Genomic DNA, 24,336 nt, shown 5'->3' with positions numbered 1-24,336 from the left:
GTTGTGAATCAATCCAACTATTCTGGAGAGCAATTTTTGTACTATGCCCAAAGGGCTATAAAAATGTGCAAGACCTTTCAACCAGCAATACCTCTACGCTTATATCTCAAAGAGATCATACAAAAAGGAGAAAAAACAAAGACACACATGTACAAAAAATAATTATAGCAGGTCTTTTTGTGGTGGCCAAGAATTGGAAATTATGTGGATGCCCATCAATTAGAAAATGGCTGAACAAGTTGTGGTATATGAAGTTAATAGAATATTATTGTTCCATAAGAAAGGGTGAACAGGTGACCTTCAGAAAAACCTGGAAAGACCTACATGAACTGATGCTAAGTGAAGTGAGCACAACCAGAAGAACACTGCACATAGTAACAGAAACTGTGCAATTACCAACTTAGTTAGACTTCATTCTGAGCAATGCAATGGTCTAAGAGAATTCCAAAACATTCGTGATGGAAAATGCTATCCACATGCAGAGAAAGAACTACAGAGTGTCAACATAGATTGAAACATACTATTTTCTCTTTCTTTTCTTTTTTTTTTCTTTCTCATGGTTTTTCCCTTTTGGTCTGATTCTTCTTTCACAACATGACTAATGTAGAAATATGTTTAACAAGATCATACAGGTATAGCCTGTATCAGATTGCATGCTGTCTTGGGAAAGGAGGAATGGAAGGAGGGAACAAATTTTAAAACTCAAAATCTTATAAAAGAGAATGTTGAAAAGCAATAGTAAATAAATTTTAAAAAGTGCTTTGTAATTGTGTTCATATAGTTCCTGGATTTGTCTTAGTGTAGACTCCAATATATTTTATGTTGTCTACAGTTATTTTAAATTGAATTTCTCTTTCTACCTTTTGCTGACAGACTTTGTTGGTAGTATATAGAATTGCCAGTGATTTATGTGGATTTATTTTATATCCTGAAATTCCGTTAAAGTTGTTAATTGTTCAAGTAATTTTAGTTTATTCTCTAGAATTCTTTAAGTATATCATCATGTCATCTGCAAAGTGACAGTTTTATTTCATCATTGCCTATTCTAATTCCTTCAATTTCTTTTTTCCCTCTTAATGCAAAATCCAAAATTTCTAGTACAATACTGAATTAACAGTGGTGATGATGGACACCCTTTTAAACCTCTTATCTTATTGGAAAACCTTGTTATCCCCATTACATATCATGCTTGTTGATGGTTTTAGATAGATGCTACTTTTTTAAGGAAGACCCCATTTATTCCTATGCTTTCTAGATTTTTAATAGGAATGGGTGTTGTATTTTGTCAAAATCTTTTTCTGTATTTATTGAGATAAACATGATTTTATTAAGTTTGTTATTGATATGTTTGTGTATGCTAATGGTTTTCATAATATAGAACCACCAATGCCAACCTGATATGAATCTCACCTCATCATAGGAATTATTTTCTTCAGTCAATTTTTGTCTTTCCTTTTCCAAGCTGTTGATTCTTTGCTTCACACCTCTCACTTCTTTTCTTGCTTTTTCTTCTACCTCTCTTATTTGACTTGTAAAATCCTTTTTGAGCTCTTCCAAGAAGGCTTTTTGACCTTGACACCAATTCATCTTCCCCTTTGAAGCTTTACATGAAAATATTTTGACATAGGTGTCCACTTTTGTGTTTGTGTTTTGACTTTCCCTGTCATGATTGTAGCTTTCTATGGTTGGGGCTCTTTTATGTTTCTTGTTCATTTTAAGCCTATTTTATGACTTTTAAATTTGACCTCTGCTCCCGGTGCATAGGGAGCACTGTCTCTAGCTTCTTATGCTGGAGATCAAGTGCCTTGTCACTGGCTTTCCATGCAGAGGCTTCAGGTGCTGGCAGCTTGCTCACTGTGCTGACTGAGACTGTCTACCCTAGTTGTGCCTGTTTTTCCCTGAGTTAGGAGGCTGGTACTTTGCCTTCTGTGCTGGGGCTAGAGGCCTCGCAGGTCACCTGCTGTGCCACTGGTCTGTCGAACCATAATTGAGGGGCCTGGTTTGCTGATCTGTGCTGTGTCTAACTGGTAAACACTGGGTAACCAGAAAAAAGAGTTATGTTGGGATCCACTTTCCTTTTACCCAAGTGAGACAGACCTTTTCTGAAGTCTTTTTAAGTTATCTTAAGCCATATTTTTTTTTTCACTCTGTCTTTTTGCAGGTTCAGTCTCTCTACAACATGTTTTAGATGCTTGATTTAATGTTGTTTCCAAAGGAAATTCAGGAGAGCTCAGGCAACTTCCTAGTTTTTCTCTGCCATCTTCCAGATAGGCTTTGCAATGCTTGGGACCTTGGTATATTCTGTATTTGGTAGCTCAAGAAGCTTATACAATATCCTGTTTTAGGTGACTTACCACAGTATCAAACACAATACAGGGCACATACAACAGACAAGCATAGGAAATCTCTAGTTGTATTGTTTTTGTCTCAAAGAAATCTTATTCAATTCTCTTTCTCATCCTCCTTATTTATCCCAGAGCTCAACTACTTCAATAAAATTGAACAGACTAAGATTTTCTGAGGTCAGGGTGGTCACTGACTTTATTTACCATGTATGTTGTAGGGGGAATAGACTATACAAACAACTTTTGCCTTCAGCTCAGATCAGCTGATCTGCTTTTTGGTTGTATTAATAGTGTTATAAATAAGGAGCACCTATAGTGTATTAGAATAGTATGTTTGCTTGAATATTTTAAACATCCTTTCTCATCTTGTGCTTTTCAGCTTAGCATAACTCATAAATCACGTGTGAAAAATACATTTTGGGCAATATATGAATTATTATAAATTTTAACTCAATTGGTATCCACAATTAAGGAGATAAAATGATGGTGGTCGATGATATGATACATAGAGTACAAAGTCTATTACACATTAACCTATATAGCTAATATTGCAAAATAACAGTAAATTTGATGATTATAGCCAAAAATTCATTTTCACATTTAAAAATATATGTGTAACAATTATATATTGTGTTGGTATTGATTTTATAATTTATTTTCATAATACAACATCATCAATTTGTTTCTCCTTGCTCTGCTAAAATTTACTTGCAACTCAATTCTTTTTTTGTCCTTGAGCAGATTCTTAAGAAGTCTGAATGTTAGTGAACTATTGGCTAGATTGTAAGAATCTGTGCAGTGGCTAGATTTTAAGAATCTGAGCCTAAAATCCTTTTTTAACTCTTCTAAGAAGGCTTTTTGAGGTGAAAATCAGTTCATATTCTCCTTTGAGGTTTTAGATGTGGGTATATTGACAATGTTCTCCTCTTTGGATTTTGTGCCTTGATCTTCCCGGTTCCCATAATAAGACTTTATGGTCATTGTTCATTTCTGCTTTTTGCTCATTGCCTGGCTTTTAAAATTGAGATCTCCTGCTGGAGTCCAGGGGATATTGACTCAAGTTTCTTGTGCTGCTCACTGGCTTAGTGCAAAACTTTGTGCTGTTCTCTGTACAAAATTACCTTAGATTGAGCCCTCATTTTTCAGCCAATCTGCTCAATATGACGATGTTCTAATAGACCTTGTCTTTGGCTGAAAGAAGCCTTGGGTCCAATTCTTTCAGACAGGACCCACATGTTGTGATTTTTGGGTCCCAGCATCCCTAAACCTCTAAACCTCATAATTTTGGTGGCCCATATAGGGAAACTGCCTAACTCCAAGTTCTTCTCTAGCCAAGACTTGAAGGTACATAAGCCTCTCCCCTCCCCTTTCTTGCTCTGCAGTTGGGGTCGCTCTCCAAGCACCAAGGCTTGCACATGCTTTTCAGGCAGACAGTTATGAGGCTATCCTGCACTGGTCCTGATGCTCTCAGGCTCTTGATCCACTGGGTGGGTTTGAGGTCATGGAGCTGGGTACACCTTCCACAGCACAGAGGACAAGGACCAATGCCCTATCTTGAAGTGTATGCCCAATTCTGTCAGTTCTCTCAGCACTAGGGAATTGTGGAAAACCGCAGTTGCTTTTTGGTTTCCTGAGGATTATTTACCTTTCCTCTACATCCCTGAATCCTACTTTATGGAGGTTGCTGGGAAAAGTTAGAATAGTTAAAAATATCTTGGCAGATTCTGGAGGTTTTGTGGCTGATCATCAAGGAGTTTTGAAACTCCTCCTTACAACCCTCGTTACTCTTTTCTCCCACTCCTTTCCCTTGAGTAAAGAGGGTATCTGTTAACCCCTCTCATAGGAGAAGAGAGTTTCACCCTTTACCCCTCACCTTTGATTTTACCCTCCCTGACCTAGGAAAGGAAGGAGGAGGGAGGGGCAGCAGCTACTGTGCGGGGTCCCCTGGAAGCATCAACTAGGTTCAGCACATCCTGCTCAAGGTATAGAAGCTAGCTTCTGAACTTGGGTAAGCATGCTTTTCGTAAAGTTGTAGTTTTAACTATTAATGATGAGATGTTGATACTTTGTGTAAAATAATTTGGAAATGCATTTAAAAAAACTGAAGTCACCTGATTGGTAATGGGTTTGTTTCAAGTTCCAAATTGGTGAACTTTTCGTATCAGTTATTTCAAGCAACTTTTCATAATTTGATTACCATTAAAATAATTGGGCTATTGTTTGTTGTTTTAATGTGCAAACTTGTGAAAAAAGCTGGTTTGGGGTATGGATTACTAAGAATTTGCAAGTGTATAGTCTCTAATGATTGGTTTTTTAACCCAGGACAAATTTAAGTTTGAGATGCAAATCCTGGAAAAGATTTCTTTCCTAAACTGTGATTTGTGAAACTTGCTGTTTGAGTTGAAAAATATCATGATTTTATTTTGAGCTAATGGGTCATAATAATCCATAGATAAATCAATAATCTACCATCTGACATGCCACAAGCTACTCAGAGAATGTGATACTGATAAGAAGTCAGCACTGGGAAAGGCTGAGAGGACAATTTTAGCCTCAGTCTCAGATGGGATCCTCCTGGCTCAGTTTCCCCATTATGTTCCTTTGAAAAGGAATGTTACTCACCTGGCTATTTCTCAGTCTGGCTATGAGGTGGATTTGATACTGCGTGGTTAGAAAACTGAATTTTCTGAATCCAAACAGAGCTAAGGATGTTTTACATTCTCATATTTGGGCCCTAAATTTAATTTTTGCTTTATATCGGACCTGCAGTCTTTTCTGTCAGATTTGCATCTTCCTGACTACAGGCCATTCACCTACAGTTGGTAGCAAACAGCAAGTACCAGCTAATGTCTCCCCATTGTTCCCTAGATGCAGCCTGTGCTTGAGTCCAGTCAACCTCCTCTTTGGGACCCCCTCAAGGCAGGGACATCTTTAAGCCCTTTGCCAGCAGGAAGCAGTTTCAGAAGTTGAAACCTTTGCCCCTTACCTCAAAAGAATTTGGGTCCCATTTGTTTGAGGGGGGAATGATGAGGATGAGATCTAGACCCCCAAAAGGAAAAACCATGGACTTTCCCACATGGACAAATCTCTGGCTTATTTCTCAGGCTACAGTTTCATCAACTGGCCTTTCATTGTGGCTACACCCAATCTCCCAATTCTGTCACCTCTCTATGGCCCCAGGCCACTTTAATCTTATCTAGGCTCTACTCTCCCTTGGTCCAGGTCCCTGGAATTCCATTACCTCATGAACTATTTGGACACTCGTAGATCCCTCCCATAGTCTTTCTGTATATAAGGTCCATCTTGTCTCCATTAAGGTGCTCAGATTCTTAAAATCTAGCCACTGCTCAGATTCTTAACAATTTGGCACTACCTCACTAATTTTTAGACTCCTTAAGAGTCTGCCCATTATGATGATGTTCTAATAAACCTTGTCTTTGGATGAAAAAGAAAGGGATTTTAAAAGTCAAATAACAGAGGTAGAAAAAAAATTGGAAAAAGAAATGACAGGTATGCAAGAGAGAGTCAATAGCTTGCAAAAGGGACAAAAAATGACTAGAAAACAAGTCTTAAAAATACAATTGGCCAAGTGGGAAAGAAAAGTACACTGAAGAAAACAACTCTTTTAAAAACAGAATTGCCAAGCTGAAAAAGGAGGCATAACATCTAATAGAAGGAAACAATTTGTTAAAAATTAAAATTGGGCAAGTGGAAGCCAATACTCTATGAGAGAGCAACAATCAGTCAAACAGAAACAAAAGAATGAAAAAAATAGAAGAAAACACGAAATACCTCATTGCTAAGACAACTGACCCTCAAAATACATCCAAGAGAAACAATTTAAAAATTACTGATCTGAAAAACATGATGAAAAAAGAGGCTGGACACCATCATTCAGGAAATCATCAAGGAAAACAGTCCTGCGGTCCTAGACCAGAAGATAAAATCATCTTCGAGAAAATCCACCTAACACCTCCTGAAAGAGATCCCAAATTGAAAATACCAATGAAAACTTAGTCAAATTCCAAAATGATTAGGTCAGAGAAAATATTGCAAGCAGCCAGGATGAAACAATATAAATAACATTTAACCCCAGTCAGAATTACACAGGGCATTGCAGCTACTACATTAAAAGACTGGAGGGTATGGAATATGATATTCCATAAGACAAAGGAGCTTGGACTACAACCAAGGTTCAACTACCCATAATATTTCAGGGGAGGAGATAGACATTCAATGAAATAGGCGACTTCCAAACCTTCCTGATAAAAAGACCAGAGCTCAATAGAAAATTTGATCTTCAAATACAAGACTCAAGAGAGGCATAAAAAGGTAAACAGGAAAGAAAAAACAAACAAGAATATGTTATTAATAAGGGCAAACATCCCCTCAAGGGAAGATAACACTTGTAACTCTTGATAACTGTATTATGTATTACGTATTCTGTATTACAACATTTAAGAGGGGTATGCATAGACAAAGGGCATGGGTATAAGTTTACTTTTATATGATGATAGAAAATTTAATTAAGTACTGAAAAGGTATTGTTCTGGGAGAAGAGAAAAAGACAAAGCAGATAGGGATAAATTAAATCACATGAAAAGGACCAAAAATCTGCTTTAATACAGGGAAAGAAGAGAGGGAGATGAGCATTGTTTAAACTTTACTCTCATCAGATTTGGCTAAAGAGGGAAATAACAAACTCAGGTACAGAAATCTAACTTTCCCTACAGGCAGTACGAAGGGAAAAGGGAAAGAAAAGTGAGGAGGCTAATAGAAGGGTGGGCAGATTGAGGCAGGCAGAGGTCCAAAGCAAAACTGTAGTGAGGAGGGAAAGACAGAAAGTAGAAAGAAAAGCATAAATGGTGGGGTGGGCAATAGGATGGAGAGAAAGTCATGGAGAGCAATCCTAACTATGAATGTGAATAGGATGAACTCACCCATCAGAAGCAGATAGCAAAATGGATTAAAAATTAGAATCCTACAATATATTGTTTACAAAATACACATTTGAAGCAGAGCCATACACAGTAGGAAAAAGGCTGGAGTCGAATATATTATATTTCAGCTGAAGTAAAAAAAAAAAATTTGAAGCAGCAATCCTGATGTCAGATAAAACAAACACAAAAACAGATCTAATTAAAAGAGCTAAAGAAGGAAACTATATCCTGTTAAAATGTTCAATAGACGATGAAGTAATACTGTTATTAAACATATACGTGCCAAGTGGTACAGCATTCGTATATTTACAGGAGAAGTTCAGGGAGTTACAGGAAGAACTGGAAAACATAACCATACCAATGAAAGACCTCAACTTTTCCCTCTCAAAACTAGATTTTTCAAACAAAAAAAGCAGGTAAGGAGATATATTAAATTTTAGAAATGTAGATCCAGGAGAGAGAATTTAAAAACTATTGGACTATCTGAAAGCCATAATCAAAAAAAGAGCCTAGACATCATCTTTCAAGAAATTATTAAGGAAAACTGCCCTGATATATTAGAACCAGAGGGCAAAATAGAAATTGAAAGAATCCACAGATCTCCTCCTGAAAGAGATCCCCAAAGGAAAACTCCTAAGAATATTGTAGCCAAATTCCAGAGTTCCAGGTCAAGGAGAAAATATTATAAGCTGCCAGAAGCAAACAATTCAAGTACTGTGGAAACACAATCAGGATAACACAAGATTTAGCAGCTTCTACATTAAAGGACCGCAGGGCATGGAATATAATATTCCAGAGGGCAAAGGAGATAGGATTACAACCAAGAATCACCTACCCAGCAAAAATGAGCATAATCCTTCAGGGGAAAAATGGTCATTCAGTGAAATAGAGGACTTTCAAGCTTCCTGATGAAAAGACCAGAGCTAAATAGAAAATTTGACTTTCAAATACAGGACTCCAGTGGAACATGAAGAGGTAAACAGGAAAGAGAAATCATAAGAGACTTATTAAGTTTGAACTGTTTACATTCCTGCATGGAAAGATGATATTTGTAACTCATGAGAACTTTGTCAGTATGAGGGTAGTTGAAGGGAAAAAAATATATTTATGTATATAGATGGATAGATAGAGAGATAGACAGATAGATGGATAGATAGATAGATGGATAGATAGATAGATAGATAGATAGATAGATAGATAGATAGATAGATAGATAGATAGAGGGCACAGGGTGAGTTGAAGATTAAGGAATCATATCTGGAGAATAAAATTAAGGGATGACAGAGGATGATACTCAGAGAAGAAAGGGAGAGGTAGAATGGGGTAAATTATCTCACAAAAAAAACAGAAAAGAAAAGTCTCTCACAGTGGAGGGGAAACGGGAAGGTGAGAGGGAACGAGGGAATCTTATTCTCATAGGATTTGGCTTAAGGAGAGAATAACATACACATTCAGTATGGGTATAGGTCTTACCCTATAGGAAAATAGGGGGAGAAGGGGACAAGAGAGCAGGGGAATAATAGAGGGGAGGGCAGATTGGGAAAGAGGGTAATCAGAAGCAAAGACTTCTGAGGAGGGACAGGGTCAAAAGAAAGAATAGAATAAATGGGAGGGCAGGATAGGATTAAGGGAAATAGAGTTAGTTTTTCACAACATGTCTACTATGGAAGTGTTTTGCATAACTGCACATGTACAACCTATATTGAGTTGCTTGCCTTTTCAATGAGGGTGGGTGGGGAGGGAGGAAGGGAGAAAATTTGGAACTCAAAGTTTTAAAAACACGTTTTAAAAAAAAGTTTTCACATGCAACTGGGAAATAAAAAATACAGGAAATGGGGTACAGAAGTCTATCCTGCTCTACAGGAAAATAGAAGGGAAACAGGATAAGAGAAGGTGGGGGAGAGACAGAAGAGAAGGCAGACTAGGGGAAGGGGTATTCAGAATGCATGCCATCTTGGGGTGGGGGGAGGAGTGAGAAATTTGGAACTCAAAAACTTGTGAAAGTGAATGTTGAAAACTAAAAATAAATAAATTTATATTTAAAAAAAAAGAAAACAAACAAAAAGAAAATGCTATCCACATTCAGAGAAAGAACTATGGTGGTTGAATGCAGATAAAACATACTATTTTAACTTTTTTTTTCTTCTAGTTTTTCCCTTTTATTCTGATTCTTCTTTCAAAACATGACTAATGTGAAAATAAGATTGTACATGTATAACCTACTTCAGATTGCTTGCCATCTTGGGAAGGGGGCAGGGGAAGGAGCAAGGGAGAAAAATTTGGAATTTAAAATCTTATAAAAGTGAATGTTCAAAACTATCTTCACATGTAATTGGAAAAAATGAAAAAAATTAAAATGTCTTACCTCCCTCACAAAAAAAAAAAGTTTAGAAATGTTAGATATGGTTGACCTCTGGAGAAACTTGATGGGGATAGAAAGGAATATCCGTTTTTCTCAATGGTACATAGCACTTATACAAAAACTGACCATCTATTAGGGCACAAAAACCTAACTACCCAATTCAGATAGACATAAATATTAAATGCATCCTTTTCAGATACTGATGTAATAAAAATTACATGTAATAAAGTCCCATGAAAAGATACACTAAAAATTAATTGGAAACTAAATAATCAGATCCAAAAGAACGAGTGGATCAAACAACAAATCATAGAAAAAATTAATAACTCAATGTAAGAGATGAGACAATAACGAGGCATCATAACAAAATTTATGGGATGCAATGAAAGTGGTTCTTAGGGGAATTTTTTTGACTTCTAAATGCTTACATGAATAAAATTGAGAAAGAAGAGATCAATGATCAACTAAAATAGCTAGAAAAATAATAAATTAAAAATCCACAATTAAATAACCAATTTGAAATTCTGAAAACAAAAGGAGAGATTAATAAAATTCAAATTAAGAAAACTACTGAACTAATTAATAAGATCAAGAGCTAGTTTTATGGAAAAAAAATAAAATAGCTGAAGTTTTAATTAATTTTATTAAAGAAATAGAAAGAAAACCACATTACCAGCATCAAAAATGTAAAGGGTGAGTTCACCACTAATGAAGAAGAAATCAAAACAATAATTAGGAGCTAATTTGTCCAACTACATGCCAATAAATTTGACAATCTTAGTGAAATGGGTAAATATTTATGAAAATATAAATTACCCAGATTAAAAGAATAGGAAATAAAATATTTGAAGACCAATTATAGGCCAAATTACAAAATAATTTCCCTGACGAATATAGATGCAAAACATTTAAATAAAATATTAGCAAAGTGATTATAGCAACTTACCTCAAGAATAATATACTATGATTGGGTAGAAATGATATTTGGAATGCAGGGCTGGTTCAGTGTTAGGAAAACTATCAGCATAATTGACCATATTAACAACAAAATCAACAGAAATCAAAAGATTATTTCAATAGATGCAGAAAACGCATTTAACAAAATGCAATACCCATTCCCATTAAAAACACCACAGAGAATAGGAATAAATGAAGTCTTCCTTAAAAATAATAGGTAGCATCTACCTAAGACCATCAGCAAGCATTACATGTAATGGGTATAAAGTAAAATTATTACCAATAAAATCAGGAAGAAACAAGGATGTTTATCATCAGCACTGTCATTCAATATGGTACTAAAAATGTTAGCTTTAGCAATAAGAGAAGAAAAAGAAATTGAAGGTATAGCATAGGCAAAGAAGAAACAAAGCTATCACTCTTTACAGATGACATAATGCTATACATAGAGAATCCTAGAGAATCAAGTAAAAAACTACTTGAAATAATGCACAACTTTAGCAAAATTGCAAGCTATAAAATAAATCAACATAAACCATCAACATTTCTATATATTGCTAACACAGACCAACAGCAAGAGATAGAAAGAGAAATTCCATTTAAAGTTACTGTAGACAATATAAAATATTTAAGAGTCTACCTGAAAAAATAAACCCAGGAACTATATGAACACATTTACAAAACACTTTTCACACAAATAAAGTCAGATCTAAATAACTGCAAAAATATCAGTTGCTCATGGGTAGGCCAAGCTAACACAATAAAAATGACAATTCTACCTAAATTCATTTATTTATTCAGTGTAATACAAATCAAAGTATGAAAAAAAAATTATAGAGCATAAAAAATAATAAAATTAATCTGGAAGAACAATAGGTCCACAGTACCGAAGAAAAGAAATGCAAGGGAAGATGGCCTAGATGTATCAGATCTTAAGTTGTATTATAAAGCACCAATACTCAAAACTTCTTGGTACTGGTTAAGAAATAAAGTGTTGGATCAGTGGAATAGTTTAGGAATGCAAGACACTATAGTGAATGACTACAGTAATCTACTGTTTGATAAATCCAAAGACTCTAGTTTCTGAGATAAAAACACTGTTTAACAAAAGCTGCTGGAAAACTGGAAAACAGTATGGCAGAAACTAGGCATAGACCAACGTCTTGCACCATATACTAAGATAAAGTCAAAATGGGTACTTGATTTAGATGAAAAGGCTTACAACATACAAATTCAGAGAGAAAGGAATAGTTCACCAGTCAGATGTATGAAGAATGGAAAAATTTGTGACCAAACAAGAGATAGAGAACATTATGAAATATAAAAAAGGGATAAATTTTATTACATTAAATTGAAATATTTTTGCACAAAGCCGATGAAACCAAGATTAGAAGGGACACAGAAAGTTGGGAAACAATTTCTACAGCTAGTGTCTCTAATAAAGTCCTCATTTCTAAAATATATAGAGAACTGTGTTAAATTTATCAGAATACAAGTCATTCCCCAACTGATATATGGTCAAAGGATATGGACAGGCAGTTTTCAAAGGAAGAAATTAAAGTTATCTAAAGTCAAATGAAGAAATGCTCTCAATCACAATAGATAAGAAAAATGCAAATCAAAACAAATCTGAGGTACCACATCACACCTATCAGATTGGCCAAGATGACAAAACAATAAAATGTAAAACATGGAGAACATGCAGGAAAATTGGAACACTAATGCATTGCTGGTAGAGTTGTGAAATGATCCAATCATTTTGGAGAGCAATTTGGAACTATGCCCAAAGGCCTCTAAAAATGTGCATACCCTTTGACCCAGCAATACCATTTCTAGGTCTGTATCCTAAAGAGATAATACAAAAGGGAAAAGACCCACATGTATAAAAATAGTTACAACAGCTCTTTTTTCATGGTGAGGAACTGGAAATTGAAGGGATGCCCATCAGTTGGGGAATGAGTGAACAACTGTGGTATATAAAGGTATTGGAATACTATTGTGGTATAAGAAATCATGAGTAGGCAGACTTCAGAAAAACCTGGAAAGACTTACATGAACTGATCCAGAGCGAAATGAGTAGAAATACAACACTGTAACAGCCACATTGTTCAATGATTTCTTTAACATACTTAGTTTAGCTCTTCTCACCAATCCAATTATCTAGGACAACTCTAAAAGACACATGATGGAAAATGCTATCCACATCCAGAGAAAGAACTTAGGAGTCTGACTGCAGATGGAAGCATAATATTTGCTCTCCTTTTCTTTTGTTGTTTTGTTTTGTTTCTTCTTTCTTGTGGTTCCTCTCATTAGATTTAATTCTTCTTTACATCATAACTAATGTACACATATGTTTAAATTGAATGTAGAAGTAAAGTCTATATCAGATTGCATTATCACTACTATTATTTAATAATATAATAGAAATGTTGGCTATAGCAATAAGACAGGAAAATTAAATGAAAGGAATTAGAAAAGACAGTCCAGGCACAAAATCATTACACTTATTAGATAAAATGATGGTATATTCAGAGAATGCAAGAGAATTAATTAAAAAAATAAATGATTAACAACTAATAACATTGCAGAATATAAAATAAACACACATAAATCATCAGAATTTCTGTATAGTATGAACAAAGTTCAATAGCAAGAGATAGAAAGAGACATTCCGTTTAAAATAACTGTAGACAGTATAAAAAACTTTGTGGTCTACTGGCCAAGAAAAAGCCAGGAAATATATTAACACAATTACAAAACACTTCACACAAATAAAATCACAGCTAAAAAAATGGAAAAAAAAAATAGTAATTCCTCATGAGTAGATGGAGCCATTATAATAAAAATGACAATTCAACCTAAATTATTTTTTCAGTTCCATACCAAACTACCAAAATATTTTATAGAGCTAGAAAAATTAAAAAAAAATCATCTTTAAGAATGAAAGCTCAAGAATATCAAAGGAGTTAATGAAAAAAAAATATGGAGGAAGGTGACCTAGTTGTACCAGATCTCAAAATGTTTTATAGTGGTAATCATCAAAACAATGTAGGAGTGGCTAAGAAACAGAGTGGTGGATCAGTGGAATATGTTAGGTATACAATACACTGTCATAAATGACCACAGTAAGCAAATGTTTGATAAAACTGAAAATCCAAGCTTTCTGGAAAAGAACATAACTATTTGCGAAAATATGTTGGTAAAACAGGAAAACAGTATGGCAGAAACTAAGTATAGACCACCATATCACCCTAATAATCTAAGATAAGATCAAAATGAGTACATGATTTAGACATAAATTTTGATACCATAAACAAATAGGGACAATATGGAATAATTTATCTGCCAGATCTTTGAAGAGGGGAAGAATATATGACCCTGACCATGTTAAAAATAGAGAATTATGAAATGTAAAATGGATAATTTTGATTATATTAAACTAAAAAAAAGTTTTACACAGACAAAACCAATACAACCAAAATTGGAAACTATGTCTCTGAAAAAGGCCTCATTTCTCAAATATATAGAGGATTGAGTCATATTTATCTTTCAGTGGTGGTAAATAACTGGAAATTGCAGGGATGTCCATCAATTGGTGAATGATTGAATAAATTATGGCATATGATTATGAAGAAATACTATATTGCTCTAAGAAATGATGTGCAGAATGTTTTCAGAACAGTCTGAAAAGGCCTACATGAATTGATATAAAATGAAGTAAGCAGAAGCAGGAGAACATTGTAGACAGTAACAACAATATTGTAGGATGACCATCTGTGAAAAACATACCTATTCTCAGTTATATAATGATCCAAGAAAATTACAAAGGACTTGAAATGAAAAATAATCTCCACCTCAAGAAAGAATTGATGGAGTCTGAATGCAGATTGCAAAAATGTATTTTCACTTTTCTTTCATTTTTTGGTCTGTGATTTCTTTCACAACATGACTAATACAGAAATATGTTTTGCATGACTACATACGTATAATGTATATCAAATTTGTTTACTCTGTCAGGGAGGGGAGAGAAGAGGGAATGAGAAAATTTGGAACTCAATATTTATTAATGTAAAGATTGTTTTTATATGTAATATGGAAAAAGTAAAATACTTTAAAATTATACTCTTCATATGGCTTGATAGATATGGTGATCACTAAATGGTATGATGAAAAGTAAAACTGGCTATATATTAAAAAAAAAGACTGATTACCCACATATCTCTATCTTTCTATCTATCTATCTATCCATCTATCTATCTATCTATCTCACTTCTGAATCATAGTCTGATAGATGACAGGAATTTTAGAGGCCATTTTGTTCAACCTCAACCTTTTACAATTAAAACTCAGGTGAAGTTATTTGCTCAAGGTCACGCAAATAGTAACTATCAAAGGTATTAAAGAAAATCTTCTTAAATAGTAAATATGAAAGGTGAACTCAGGTCATCTATTTTCAGAATCAATTTTCCTTCTACCACAAATGTAAAATAATACAATCCTTGAATTGAAGCAAAGATCAAAATCAGTGGACTAAAATTTTTTTTTTTCGGAATCAAAGAGTATAACCTAATTTTGACTTCTTTCATTCATATAGTGTATTTATATTTTATATTAATCCAGCCTTACACTTATAGTATTTACAATATAGTTACAATACTGTAATTTCTTGTTGTAAACATTCATTCGATTTTTTTTTATCAGTGCTCATTAGAAATTTTTCATTTAAAATTTTCTTTTTCTGTCTAACTCCTTCATTTAGTTAATGGGAATATATTTGTCTCATTGAAGGACTACAGTGGGATTTCATCTTTGTTTAATTATGCCAAGAATTAATATGTTTTTGGAATTAATTTTTAATTACATTCTATATAGAATTCCCTTGTGAATGCATCTAGAATTCTACCCCATTCCCTTTTTGAAGTTCACTTCCGGCTTGTTCAATTACTACTGTATTGTAGGGCTTATTCATTTTTTTTTCTGAGATTGTATTTCTATTTTTTTCTGTTACCTGTTTATTTTATATTTTTGAAAATAAATATTTCAGTTATGATCAGTTTTATTGGCATGTAATCAGAATAAAAACACTAATATTTTCCCACATTTCCACTTCATCTGTTTGAAGTATTTTTTTTTAATTTGTATGTGTGTGTGTATGTTTGTGTGTGGTTGTGGTTGTTTGGTTTCCCTCTTTTTCTAAATCAAATTAGCAAATGGTTTGTCTACTTTATGTGCTTATCCCCCTGCCAGCTATGAATTTTATTAATAAATTCATTTTAAAATTAATATTTTTATTTTAAACAAAAAAATAATTGGATGTTTTTATTTTAATTTCTCAGTCATTAGCCCCAATATTGATAAGTTATTTCTATCTTTGTGTTGTTGAATGTTTTTGCAATGTAAATATCCCCTCAGGCATTGCTTTAACTGTGTTACAAAATATCTGTTACATCACCTCTGTCACATGTTAGATTAAATTTTCCATTGTTTCTATGATTCTTTGACCTCTATATTCTTTGGAATTATTTTATTTAATATTCATTTAAATTAGAATTATTCAAACATCATTTGTTGATCTTTTTTATTATTTTGCATCATTAAATTTGGTTTGGATATGTCTGCATTCCTTAATTTGTTCCTCAAGCATTCTTATGCCTTAACACATGATCAGTTTTTGTTAAATTGCTAAGCAAACCTATGATATATGCATATTTTCCTTTCCCATCCATTGCCAGAGATCTATCACATCAAACTTTCTTATAACATTCCATTTAAGTCTTTAACATCTTTTTAAAATAAATTTGGGAGTATTTTGGGGTTCCCAACTTTTTCAATTTTTTCTATTTCTACTGCCATTTTGGACACAGTGACTCTGCAGAGCTACTAGCCTCTTCCATAATCCCTCACTTTGTCTCTTTCTCTTGGATTTCTGCTGAGGTTCTGACCTTGATCCTGTCCCTGACTATATATTAGAAACCATACCTGTTCAAGGACTCCTGAAGGACCCCTTTCACAGTCTTTTCATTTACTATGTCTTTGCATTTCATATAGCAAGAGCTGGCTTTCTCCATAAGGACAACTTAAAACTTTTTAGAAGGTCCTAATGCATGTCCACATTGCACATTACAGAGCCTTCTTTGGACTCTTATTTTATTAACTAGCTTTGTCCCCTCACAGAGCTCTGACAAGTGGGACTGTATAAGGTCTGTACCATAGTGATAGTTTTAAAAATCTTCCCTGTATGGCAGCGGGGAAGCAGGTAAAAGTTTCACAATACTTAAAACTCCTGGAGAACCAAGAGACCTATGATGTAGAGGGGATGTGGTTAACATGTTAAAAATGTGCCCCACATATTTTGCCAAGAATGAAAAATTTTCAAATAAGAAGAATGAGTAAAATGAAGTCAAGAACCTGAGGGAAATGACAGAGACATGCTGAGCAAAGATCAACTCTAATTGCCTGTACAATGTGCTCTTCCTGTTGCTAAAGAGGGGGTATGGTGATCTTCCTTCCAGAATTGTGTGATGATAGGTCTTTTTCCCTTCCTAAATCATAGTGTCCACAGGTATTGTTTGATTATTTCCTTTTGGCTTACAGCCTTTAATAGCTGTTTTACTGGAAAATGCATATAAAAGCATGAAACAAATGAAATTCCTCTCTCTTACCAAGTATTGAATAAGGCAAGAAATGGAGTAAGACTTCGGATAGGGAAAAGACCTTTGGCCTTTTTTCTCTTTAAATATGTCTTCTATGTAATTTTGAATGCATGGTAATATCTGTTACGTTTATTCTTTCCTCCTCTTACACATTAGAGTCAAAATGAAATGTTAAAATCCTGAGATTTTAAGAGTAAAAAGAGGCATCAGAGATGGTTATTGCTACTGGAGTTGGTAGGAACAGCAATAACCAAAACTGTAGAGTATATACCTCTAAGAAATGTCCTGATTGATATATTCCAGAAGTGAATCAACTAGCACCTTATAAAGAGTTCCCTTCAAGCAATGGAATGGCTTTTTCATTAGTTATACCTTACTCAGATATGAATTTGATGTTGAAAATATTGGTAACCAACACTTAAATTTTGAGTTCATTCACCTTAGGGACCGGTATGGTAGAAGAGATTGTGAACTTAGGGAGATTGTTGTGCTTTGTTTCTTGTTATACCTTCTCAGCAAGCATTTCTTTCTAAAACTAATTGATGTTTATTAAGTGAAATTGAGGAGATATTACCTAATGATTGATATTTGGTGGAATGCAACAGGTAGGTGCTCATTAGCAATAATATGATGAAACTCCAACTGCTCAGCTTTGTCCATCTAAAACTCTGAGAAGAGAAGCAAGAGACATGCCTACTAATCTAAGCATGTGTTGGGACAGTGAGTCTGGGAGCCTGATCTACATACTATTAAACATAGGCTATTTATTCTCAAACATAATTTTTTACTCAAAAATTCATCATTTAAAGCATAGGCATTAGTGAGCTATCTGCTTCATTTTTGCCAATTTTGCTAATTCCACTATTTTTTTCCTGCTAATTCCACTGTTAAGCATGAAGCATGGCACATTAAATGGCACACAAACAAAATGGGAATATTCAAAGTTCATTTGAACGTGTCTGAGTAAAAGAGTACAGTGGTTATATCAGGAAGATAAGAAAAGTTTCCACTACTAAAATTGATAGCTTCTTTCCTTTTAATTTAGTATCTATTATTTAGTTCCTATTTTTCTTTAATTTGTAAGCAAGTATAGTTTCAATTTCCTTTTTGTTTTGGTTTTTTTTTAGAAAATTTCAGGTTTTCATCTTTTTTAATGTAGTCTCCTCATATACACAGTTTAGTCACTAAATTCTGGCAATTCTTCTAAAATGTCTCACAACTGGCCTTTTCTCTCCAGTTTTACTAGTACGTTTAACATTTATCATACCATATTTGGAGTCTTGCAGCAGCCTGCTTACTCTATACTTAGATACCACCAACATATTTATCTTATTTCACCATTACTAAAATTTCATGTCTCTCCCCAGTACACATTTAGTTTCAATTTGACTTAAAAATATTTTCATAACCTACCCACCATACCTATCAAATAATTTCTCTCAATATTTTTCAACATGACCTCCACATTTCTCATATTTTTCCCCATCTCACCTCTCACATAACATTAGGCCCAGTTGAGACTTCTCTCACCTCTCACCTGGATTAATTCAATTAATCTTATTTGGCCTGCCTGCTTTCAGTTTCTCTCACTTCAAATCCATCATCCATGTAATTTCTACATTGACATATTTAAAGCATATACTTAATCACATCATAAACATGCTTAAAAACTCCTATGGCTCTTTTTATATTCTGGAATAAAAATACTAACTTTTCAAACTTTAATTTGGAGACTTCTATAACCTAATTTCTAACCACCATTCAAGGCATATTTACTTTTTTTTTTTAAGGTGATTTATTTTGATTTATCAACAATTACTTCCATATGCTTCTGAGTTTAAAATTTTTCTACCCCTCCCTTCCCACCACCCTCTCCAAGACAACGCACAATCTGATATAGGCTATACATACATATTCCTATTAAACATATTTTCACATTAGAGATGTTGTAAGTAAGAATTAGAACCAATAGGAGGAACCACCAGGAAGAGGAAACAAACCTCAACAAAAGAACAAAATAGCAAATAGTATGCTTTGATCTGCATTCAAACTCCATAGTTCTTTCTTTGGATATGGATACCATTTTCCATCATGAGGCCTTTGGAGGTGTCTTAGATCCTTGTATTGCTGATGAGTGTTAAGTCCATCAATATTAGTCATCACACAACATAGCTGTTACTGTGTAAAACATTCTCCTGATTCTGCTCACTTCACTCAGCATCAGACCATACAAGTTGTTCCAGGTTTTTCTGAAGGTTGCCTGCTCATCATTTCTTATAGCACAAGAGTATTCCATTACATTCACATACCACAAATTGTTCAGCCATTCCCCAATTAATGGGCATCCTATCAATTTCCAATCTTTGCCACCACAAAAAGAGCTGATAAAAAAATATTTTTTACACGTGGGGTTTTTTTCCCCATTTGTATGATATCTTTGGGATACAGCCCTAGAAGTACTACTGCTGGGTCAAAGGGTATGCACATTTTGATAGCCCTTTGGGCATGGAACTCCAAAATGTTTAGATCATTTCACAAATCCACCAACAACGCATTACTGTTCCAATTTTCCAACATCTTCTCCAACATTTATCATTTTCTTGTTTTGTCATCTTGGCCAATCTGATAGGCATGATGTGGCGCCTCAGAGTTGTTTTGATTTCCATTTCTCTAATCAATACCGATTTAGAGCATTTTTTCATGTAACCATAGATGATTTTAATTTCTTCACGTTAGAACTGCCTGCTCGTATCCTTTCACCATTTATCTTTTGGGGAACAACTATTATTCTTGTAAATTTTATTTAATTCTCTATACATTTGAGCAATGGAGCCCTTACAAGAGAAACTAGTTGTAAAAATTTTTTTCTAATATTGGTTGAATTGGCTTTGTTTGAGCAAAACTTTTCAATTTAATGTAATCAAAATTATCCATTTTGCTTTTCGTAATCTTCTCTCTCTCCTGTTTGGTCATGAATTCTTCTGTTCTCCATAGATCTGATAAGTAAACTATTCCTTGCTCTCTCAGTTTGCTCATAGTTTCAGCCTTTATATCTAAATCATGAACCCATTTTGACTTTATTTTGGTATATGGTATGAGGTCTTGGTCTATGCCTAGTTTCTGTCATAATCTTTTCCAGTCTCCCCAGCAGTTTTTTTTTTTCAAAGAGTGGGTTCTTATCCCAAAAGCTGGAGTCTTTGGGTTTATCCAATAATAGATTACTATAGTCATTGACCACTGTGTCTTGCATATTTAACCTATTTAACTGATCCACCACTCTATTTCTTACCCACTATGAAGCAGTTTTAATGATTGCTGCTTTATAATACAATTTAAGATCTGGAATTGCTAGGCCACTTTCCTCTGCATTTCTTTTCATTAGTTCCCTTAATATTCTGGACATTTTGTTCTTCCAAATGAATCGTGTTATGATTTTTTACAACTCTGTAAAATAATTTTTAGAACTTTGATTGGTATGACACAGAAAAAATAAATTATCTTAGGTAAAACTGTCATTTTTATTGTATTGACTGGGCCTACCCATGAGCAACTGATGTTTTTCCAATTATTTACATGTGACTTTAATTATTTGAAAAGTGTTTTGTAATTCTGTTCATATAGCTTCTGGGTTTCTTTGGGAAGTTAGACTCCTAAGTATGTTGTAATGTCTACAGTAACTTTAAATGAATTTCTCTATCTCTTACTGTTAGGCTTTGTTGCTAATATATACAAATGTCTATGATTTATGTGGGTTTATTTTATAGCCTGCAACTTTGCTAAAGTTGTTTATTATTTCAAGTAGCTTTTTACTTGATTCTCTAGGATTCTCTAAGTATACCATCATGTCATCTGCAAAGAGTGACAGCTTTGTTTCTTCTTTGCCTATTCTAATCTTCAATTTCTTTTTTCTCTTATTGCTAAAGCTAAGTTTCCAGTACAATATGAATAACAGGTGATAATGGACATCCTTCTTTCACCACCATCTTATTGGAAATGCTTCAAGCTTGTCCCCATTATATATAATGCCTGCTGAACTTTTTAGGTAGGTGGTATTTATTATTTTAAAGAAGACTCCATTTATTATGCTTTCTAGTTTTTAATAGGAATGGGTGTTGTATTTTATCAAAAGCTTTTTCTGCATCTATTGAGATGATCATGTGGTTTCTGTTGGTTTTGTGTTGATATGCTCAATGATGCTGATAGTTTTCCTAATATTGAACCAACCCTGCATTCCTGGTATAAATCCTACCTGGTCATAGTGTATTATTCTTGTGATAAGTTGCTGTAATCTACTTGCTAATATTTTGTTAAAATTTTTGCATCTATATTCATTAGAGAAATTGGTCTATAATTTTCTTTCTCATTTTGACTCTTCCTGGTTTAGGAATCAACACCATATTTGTATCATAAAAAGAATTTGGTAAGACTCCTTCTTCACCTATTTTCCCAAATAGTCTATATAGTATTGGAATTAATTGTTCTTTAAATGTTTGATAGAATTCACATGTAAATCCATCTGGCCCTGGAGATTTTTTCCTAGGGAGTTCATCAATGGCTTGTTCAATTTCTTTTTCTGAGATGGGGTTATTTAAGTATTTTACTTCCTCTTCTGTTAATCTGGGCAATTTATATTTTTGTAAATATGTATCCATTTCACTAAGATTGTCAAATTTGTTGGCCTACAGTTGGGCAAAATACTTGATAATTATCGCTTTAATTTCCTCTATCTACGTGGCAGATTCACCTTTTTCATTCTGGATACTAGCAATTTGGTTTTCTTCTTTCTTTTTTAAATTATATTAACCAAATTTTTATTTTTTTTTCATAAAACCAGCTCTTAGTTTTATTTATTAGTTCAATAGTTTTCTTAATTTCAATTTTCTTAATTTTTCCTTTGGTTTTCAATATTTCTAATTTGGTGTTTAGTTGAGGATTTTTAATTTGTTCTTTTTCTAGTTTTTTAGTTGTATGCCCAATTCATTGATCTCCTCTTTTTCTATTTTATTTATGTAAGCATTTAGAGATATAAAACTTCCCCTAAGAACTGTTTTCACTACATCCCTTACATTTTGGTATGTTGTCTCATTATTGTCATTCTCTTGAATGAAATTATTGTTCGTTTCTATGATTTGTTGTTTGACCCAATCATTTTTTAGGATTAGGTTGTTTAGTTTCCAATTATTTTTTGTCTATCTTTCCATTACCCTTTATTACATATAATTTTATTGCATCATTATCTGAAAAGGATGCATTTAATATTTCTGCCTTTCTGCATTGGATTTTGAGGTTTTTATGCCCTACCACATGGTCAACTTTTGTTTTTCCATGTAATGTGGAGAAAAAAGTATACTGCTTTCTATCCCCATTCAGTTTTCTCCAGAGGTCTATCCTATCTAACTTTTCTAATGTTCTATTCACTTCCATAACTTCTTTCTTCTTTATTTTGTGGTTAAATTTATCTAGTTCAGAGAAGAGGAGGTTGAGGTCCCCCACCAGTATAGTTTTGTTGTCTATTTCTTCCTGTAACTCCCTGAACTTCTCCTCTAAGAATCTGGATGCTATACCATTTGGTGCATATAGGTTTTGTAATGATATTGCTTCATTGTCTATGGTGCCTTTTACCAGGATATAGTTTCCTTCCTTATCTCTTTTGATGAGATCTATTTTTGCTTTTTCTTTTCTTAGATCCAGATTCCTACCCCTGCTTTTTTTTAACTTCAGCTAAAGCATAATATATTCTGCTCCAGCATTTTACCTTCATGCTGTGTCACTCTTTTTCAAATGTATTTCCTGTAAACAACATATTGTTAGGATTATGCTTTTAAATCTATTCTCCTATCTGCTTCCATTTTATGGGAGATTGCATCCCATTCACATTCACAGTTATGATTATCCTTGTCTTTCTATCCATCCTTTTTGTCCCCTGTTCACCTTTTTCTTTCCCTTTTCTCCTTTTCCTTCCTCACTAGTGTTTTGCTTTTGACCACTGCCTCCCTCAGTCCCTCCTCTCTTCTATTTGCCCTTTCCTTTTTCTTCCCCTTTACACTTACTGCTTCTTCCCTCCCTACTATCTCCCCTCCCTTTTCTTTCCTTTTTTTTCCTACTGCCTACTGATCAAGTTAGATTTCTTTACCTAACTGATTATGTTATTTCCTTCTTGAGCTAAATCTGATGAGAGTAAGGTTCAAACAATGCTTATCTCTCTCCCTTCTTTCCCTCTGTTCTAATAGGTTTTTGTGTCTTTTCCTCTAATGTAATTTACCTGTCTGCCTCCGCCTTTCTCAATACATTTTCTTAGATCAGATTAATCCACTTACTTTGATCCATTTAACTCAACTGATTGGATTTTTTTTCTTATCATTTCTTTAAAGTCAACTTACATCCATCCCCTTCATGTATACTCTCTTAACGTGGTGTAATAACAATACAGTTCTCAAGAATTACAAGTGTCATCTTCCCTTGTAGAGACATAGTTTACCCTTATTAATAACCTATTGTATCTTTCTGTCCCATTTGCCTTTTTATGTCTCTTTTGAGTCTTGTATTTGAAGATCAAATTTTCTGTTAAACTCTGGCCTTTCTATAAGGAAAGTTTGGAAGTCTTCTATTTCATTGAATATCCATCTCTTCCCCTGAAAGATCATGCTCATTTTCACTGGGTAGCTGATGCTTGGTTACAATCCAAGATCCTTTGCCTTATGAAATATCATGTTCCATGACCTACAGTCTTTTAATGTAGAAGCTGCAGGGTCCTGTGTAATCCTGGCTGTGGTTTCATGATATTTAAGTTGCTTCTTTATGGATGCTTGTGGTATTTTCTCTTTGACCTGGTAATTTTAGAATTTGGCTACTCTATTCCTTGGAATTTTCAATTTGGGATCTCTTTCAGGAGGTGATCTGTGGATTCTTTCTATGGCTATTTTACCCTCTATTTTCTAGGACCTCAGGGTAGTTTTCCTTGATGATTTCCTGGAAGATACTGTCCAGGTTCTTTTTTTTCATCATGATTTTCAGCTAAACTGATAATTTTTAAATTGTCTGTCCTGGATCGATTTTCCAGATCAGCTGTTTCACCAATG

Source organism: Phascolarctos cinereus, unplaced genomic scaffold, assembly GCF_003287225.1.
Source record: "Phascolarctos cinereus isolate Bilbo 61053 unplaced genomic scaffold, phaCin_HiC Scaffold_4;HRSCAF=312, whole genome shotgun sequence".
Lineage (NCBI taxonomy): Eukaryota > Metazoa > Chordata > Mammalia > Diprotodontia > Phascolarctidae > Phascolarctos > Phascolarctos cinereus.
This window is presented reverse-complemented; position numbering follows the sequence as displayed.